A 7154-nucleotide genomic window follows, 5' to 3' on the forward strand; every position below is an offset into this window, starting at 1 on the left:
ATATTTTGCAAATGGGCTTGACTTGGATATCCACCATCTTTGAACATCACCAATGAAGAGTTGCCTTAATTGTTTGGACTTGGGCCTTGTGATTGGCCCAATTAGTACTCTTATTAGATCTTCATATGTTGGGCCGCATCACAAAATATATTTTCTCTTTGAGAATGATCTTCTTTTAAAGGGTGAACATTCAAAACCTCCTTAACAACAACAGTATGACTAGACTCACTATCAACATATTTAGAATCAGAATCTAAAGGTATGAATGGTTCTCTCTTAATATGTTCATTGGGGGTTTCAAAATGGTCACAAACCTCATCCCCAGATTTATATTCAAGACAAGAAGTAAAATTTTCAGATTCTGTTGTTATCTTAACTACCCTCTTGTTAGGGCAATCACGAGCTATGTGGCCTCTCCCATTACATCTATAACAAATCAATTCTCTATCACGTTGAGGCTTCACTGCCTCACTTACTTTTTCTTTACCTTTGTCTCGTGAATCATCTCTTGGACGAGGACGTTCATCACGTCTTTGAGGGGTAGAACAAGTGTTGTTCCATTTTGATGCACCATTGTTGGCCTTGTACATTTTCATCTCTTTGATTTTTGCCTCAGATTCACGTGCAGCATACAAGGCATCATAAAGGGTGTCATATCTCTGAATACTCATTCCACATCGAATTTCTAAGTTCAATCCATGTACGAAACGAGCAATAGATTTTGCCTCTTCTTCATGTACGTTTCCCTGTTCAAGAAAAATATTTATAGTTTGGTGGTACTCATCAACTGACATTGTTCCTTGCACGGTTCCCTGCAATTTTCTTTCGAGATCATAGAAAAAAGATTTAGAACGAAAGGTTAGGCGCATATCTTCCCTCACTTGAACCCAAGATTCATAGGGAATAAAATTAGCAACTCTCTCTCTATTTCTTTTTCGCCACCAAGACAAAGCATACCCCTTAAAAGATGTAGCAACTAGCCTAATTTTTGTAAGATCAGAATAGTGCTTTAAATAAAAAAGAGTTTCAACAGCATTCTCCCATTCTATGTATTCGGTAGGTCCTTTCTCACCAGTGAAGTTAGGAATTTCATGTTTAATGTTTCCTAACTCCGCATTACGCTGCTGGATCCTTTGCCATCTAGGATCCACTCTTCCTGCTGGTGGCAGGTATCGCTCATCATTGTGTGGTGGTTGCACTTGCTGTGAGCGTTGCTCAAAATTATTCATTCGTTTGAGTAACCTGTCTATCTTTTGTTCTAATGTCTGGGGCAGGTTTGGAACTTGTTCAGCCATCTGTATAGGAAAAAAAAATCTAAAAACAAGAAGATGTGTGAGTAATCACGTTAGTGAAACCAAAAAGTTGGCTCGCTCCCTCTCTATTCTCAGCTCACGGGTAAGAGGTGGATTATATGGCTCTGGGGTACCCTACACTCTTACAAACACACACTCCACTCGTGTATCACTCCAAGTGGCAGATACTCTCACAAGCCTTTTTCCAAAAAGGAAAATTCTAGTCCGGAACTCAAGTTGATATGGATTCAACCTCAAAGTTCAAGAAAACGTACCTTGGAAAACTTCACAAGCCTTTGAGAGTAAGGGTGTATCGCGAGATAGGTAATAAAATTGAGAGCAAGAAGCAAAGTAAAAGGACAATACGAGCAAAGAAACTAAATAAGATTTGAAAGAAAAAGGAAACTAAAGAAGGAAGTATGGCAGAAAGATATACAAGACCAATATCAAAAGATAGAGACAAATAGAATATAAAATGGGTTCACGTCTACCACAACCAATTAGGAATCATTAAAGAACTCCTTCCAACCTTATACTTTTCCCCTTCCTTGTCCCTCCAAAATTCTCCTACCAGCCAAATTCTTTCCCCAACCTTATTCTTCTTCTTTATTGCTTTTTTTTTTTTCAACTTTCTTGATTTTTTTTTTTATTTTTTTAATAAATAACCTCCAAATAATTACTGTAAATATCAACAAAAATTTCAGACCAAGTGGTTCCACACAAGCACTTCAAAACAGAATCAAGAATTTCAAGAATCACCAAGAAAAACAGAAACGCTGCCCTTACTTCGAAGATCAATATCTCAATGACCGTAGGAAATTAGCAAGTGTATAATATATCAATAGAACGCCCCTGAAGAGATCTAAAACATATCCAAATTTCAGATAAAACTAACAGGTGGATATCGAGATATAGGTCATTCTTTGAAACTGGTCACAGAATGCTGAAATCTGGACAGGGTGTGATTGCGACGTGATTGCGCGTAATATGGTATTTAGGAGGTGTGAGGTCTCGTTGATATTGAATAGGAAAAAGGGAAAACACTTACGGGATAGGTTTTCTAGAAACTAAAGAACATGTATCAAGATTCAAGAAAATAATCTAGAATGCAAAAGAAAATTTTTTGGGATTTTTTAATGAATAAGACACGAATAAAAGTAGTATGTAAGATAAGAACAAGATAAACCTAGGGAACCAAAGAAACCAAATTTCTAATGATAATGAGATAAACCTAGGCTCTGATACCAAATTGATATGAATCTAATCCAAGATTCAAATAAGATGGAGTATTGTCCCAAGATTACACTCAATGCAAAGATAGAGATGGATCAAAATACCTTAAACCTCACGAGAAACCCTTTGTCTCGAATCCTCAAAGACTTAGAAGAATCCCATTATAGATTCATGTACCTCGATGATGCAATCCTCAATCAACTAGAGTCGAATCTAGTTTCCTTCGATTCAAGAACGAGTCCACGAACCTAAATCTAAGGTTGAAGAAAGGAAGATTCATTCGAGTCCACGAATCAATTTGCTAGTCGAGTCCACGACTAGCAACTAATTGAGTCCACAATTAGCCATAAGGTTTCTTACACAAGTGTAAAGAAAAACTTAAGAATTTTATTGAATTAAAGCCTCCTCAAAACTGATATGGATGTGCCCTATTTATAGGTATAGGGCAGCATTGTAATCTAAATACAATGGGAAAAAGAGTCCTAAACCTAATCTAGAAAACAAGTAAATAGAGTTTTATTTAGAAAAGGATTTAAGGAATCCTTTCTAAATACAACTAGTGTTTTCTCTTTTATGCCAAACAATTTAAATTAATGATGACCAGAAATAATAGGGCTAATTTGGGCCTAATTTAATCACCAAAATCAGCACTTAACAATTATAAAAAAGCCTTGAGTTATTCTTCATATTTTGCAAATGGGCTTGACTTGGATTTCCACCTTAATTGTTTGGACTTGGGCCTTGTGATTGGCCCAATAAGTACTCTTAATGGATCTTCATATGTTGGGCCGCATCATCACCTTTTCCTTACCGTTGTCTCGTGAATCATCTCTTGGAGGAGGGTTTTCATCACACCTTTGAAGGGTGGAACAAGTTGTAACACCCCGTGTTACGACCCCTAAAACCAATTAATCATTTAACCAATTATCGAAAGAAAGAATTAAATTACAGTAATTAATTAGGGAAAAGGCCCACCATGGTCCGTGGGCCATCACCCCTAAAACCCAACCCCTAGCCCTAAAAGGAATAGAATTAGCAAGCCTATAATATTAGTTCCTAATTAGGACTCCTAAATATATAACTAGGGGACTTAAGAGGCACCTAGAACCACCCACCAGTATAATCCCTCACCACACAAGAAATTCCAAGAATTCCCCTAGGAGAAATCAAGAAAGAAGAAAGCTCCAAGAAAGACCCTTCATAGCCAAGGAATTAATTAAGGCTAAAAGGTAACCCATGTCTCAACAAAACCTATGTTCATAGCTATGATTCCCCTCTTAGGATTTCCCCCATATTCTTGTGTGTTGATGATTCGTTATAATGATCTTGATAATTGGTGTTATGATTCCATGGGTAATCTTGATGATAAGAGGTTCTTGATGATTAGTTCTTGATGATTATATGACATTCTTGATGTTTATATGATATTCCTACCGAATATTGATATTAGAAGATGAATTGTGTTCTTGTTGATTTAAAAATAATTAGAACCCTAGGTTATATCGTGGAATTCGTATGGTATTATTCATGGTAGATTGGGTGGGAATTTGTATGCTTGGGTGTCGATTATGTTTAGAAAAGCATGATAGGTTATGTGCCGTATGTTTCTTGATTTTGATCCGTTAATTGTCTACGTGTGTTATCAATTGCGTTTGAAAGTGTCTAAGCATGGTTTCGGGTTCCACGGTGGTTCCCGGGGCGTTTATTTGTGAAGAAGAGTCAGTGGGGGGTAGGGGACCCGCCACCTACCCGCGGCTAAAAGTGGCATCGCCGGCAGCGGGCAGCTGCCCGCCGGACACCCGCTGCCCGGAATAGTTGCCGCCGGCGGGTGAACCCTCACCCACCGGCTACCCGCTGGTTTGCACCGCAATTTGGGATTTTGGCTTCCTTGTTTGATGTTCCCCCGACACCCGTGGTGTCCCAACGGACTCCGTCTATCGTGCCTATGTCTAGTTTGATATTTCGGGTACCGTTCGTAAGTTGTATGAGTCTTATATATTGCATGCTAGTTGAATTGGTATCCCGTTGACCTAGGTGAAAGAAGTATGAACCCCTTAGGATTATTCTTAGTATGTGAAGGATCACGCATAGGTTTTGTTATACGTTTTCTCCCCCTTCCCCAATGTGTTAATGTGGGTTGCATGTGCTTGCTATGTGTTATGTGTGCATGATACCCCAATTTGGTTGTGATCAAATTGGTTATACGGGCAGTCGGATGGGTTGAGAACCATACCGACTGTTAACCAGGCCGGTTGTGATCGGTCAGGTATATAAACATTATATAGGGCTACGGTCCACCGTTTGGTTGCGATCAAATGGATTATACGGGCAGTCGGATGGGTTGAGAACCATACTGACTGTTAACCAGGTCGATTGCGATCGGTCAGGTATATAAATATTATATAGGGCTGCGGTCCACCGTTCTACATGAGCTGCGGTTCATTTTCCTGGCTGCGGTCAGATGACATACTCTTGGGCTGCGGTCCACTGTTTGGTTGCGATCAAACTATGATGAGCTGCGGTTCATTGGTCGGTTGCGATCGCCCCCTCCGTATTGTGAGACGGGGCAGGGTGCTGCGGGGCCGTGTCAGAGCTATATGCGCTGACCCTCATGTATGGGCATGCGATTGGTCATGTGGCGCCAACAAAGTGTGCTTATGTGATGAGATATGGATGAGTTGTGATTATGAGTATCTTGGGGATGTGACTACGGGATTTACGTTGGGGATTGTTTATGTTGGGTTATGATTATTGATTATGCTCAGCCTTATCTACCTTGCCTGTTGCGAACTATATATGCTTGCTATAACTGCCGTTTGTGCTTAGCTCTATGTGTCGAGTCTATCCCTGTTTTAAAAGCTAGAGTTCGTAGGATATATCTTCATGTTCAAAATGGTTTTCGTATATCTATATATATCTCTATATGTATTATATTTCAACGCATTGGAGTGGGTTACCAGCATCTCCCGCTGAACAGATATATTTGGCTTTCAGGCACAGAAGAGTAGACACTGGAGCGCGCTAGAATCGTGGAGCATAGAAGTAGATAGTTTCCCTTTCGGCCTGCGTGCCACGGTTATGCATTTACCTTGTTGAGGATTGTTGAGGACAACGATGATCTATTACGAGTCCTAGTAGATGGTCCAATGACAAGGGCAAAGGCTAAACAATTACAAGATGCCGTTGGAGGGCTGATTAGCGCTCAATGGGATATGGATCAATTTGATGAGGACAAGGAGCGGCCGGTTAATCTAATTGGGGTCCAGTTGGAGGGAAATTAATTGAATTGGGCTATGCTGATTACATGGATAGTAAATAAATTTATTGGACTATCCATTAGTATTCAAATAATGAGTAGCATATTATTTCTTTTATAATAAGTAGTCTAGTTATTTGTTTTTAGTTAGACTTTAGTGCTATATTTGAATTCAAACTATCCATGTCCTAGTCTTTAGGCAAGAGGCACGCTAGGGAGCTATATATAACACTCCTAATCTCTTTGTAAAGGACACACATAAGATTTTGAGAAATAGCAAACAAGAGCACTACTTGTGCCTTGCCTTGTTCTTGAGTTCTTCAAGACTTCCCGACTTATCAAGGACTATTTTCTTCCTTGTGGCGTCTCTTTCTTCGTATCACCTTCAAACCAGGTGTGGGCGAATCCCAATCTTAGAAAACACCATAACCCTTCCCGCAACTCAACCCAAATCCGTCTAACAGAACCACATCACAAACCAACCGAGACAATGCCAGCTCTGTTCTACTAGAGACGTGAAAAAGCCCGAGGACCAAACGAGAACGCAAGATTTCCAAACTTCGTCTCCAGCCCGAGGATCACATCATCTTTGGTATCAGAGCCAGGTTGGCTTATTCACGTCTTAGAGGTTACAAATCACAACCTAATTTATATATTTTCTTACCGTCTATCCTCTATTCAATTGCTGCCAGTTTTCTTCCTTTTGTGTTATCTTTTTAGCTACCAAAACTAGTCCCAAAAGCAAAGTGCATAATTTTTTTCGTGATCCTTAATGAGTCTACTGTCTCTAAATTAAATTTCATCAATTAATTCCTTGTCATATAGCCCCAATTGATTGATCAATACTCACTGCCGAAAATTTCCCAGATTTGTGCAGTTAGATTGAAAAATTCCAAAAAAATACTTATGTATCGTATTTTGTTCTGAATTTTTTTGTGAAAGTAGTATACTCATAGTACTTGAAAACCTGAAAATTTCAGTCCTAAACAATTTGTCAATTGTTCCCAGAAATTCTGTGAAGTTACACCCAGATTCTGTAACTTTCTGCCAAACTGTTTCTTTTTTGGTGTGTTTCATTTGTGCTAAATCTATTTTAGCCTTTATTTTTTCATTCAAAAAAAAAAGGGAAAGAAAAAAAAAAAGAAAAGAATCAAAAGAGGAAAGAAAAAAAAATTCAAAAAAAAAAATCAAAAAAAAATATACCATTCTGTATGCTGAGAAGGTTGTTCACTTATTTGTAATTAGTTTGAGTATTGTACCAATTTTCTTTCAAGCCAAACACCCAATAACCTTTTATCCTATCACCCACGCCTTGTGGAAGAAGTATTCCTTAGATTGTTGGAAAGTCCGTCAAGAACTCGTAGAAAAGGGTC

The sequence above is a fragment of the Ipomoea nil genome, unplaced genomic scaffold, assembly GCF_001879475.1.
Source record: "Ipomoea nil cultivar Tokyo-kokei standard unplaced genomic scaffold, Asagao_1.1 scaffold0672, whole genome shotgun sequence".
Classification (NCBI taxonomy): domain Eukaryota; kingdom Viridiplantae; phylum Streptophyta; class Magnoliopsida; order Solanales; family Convolvulaceae; genus Ipomoea; species Ipomoea nil.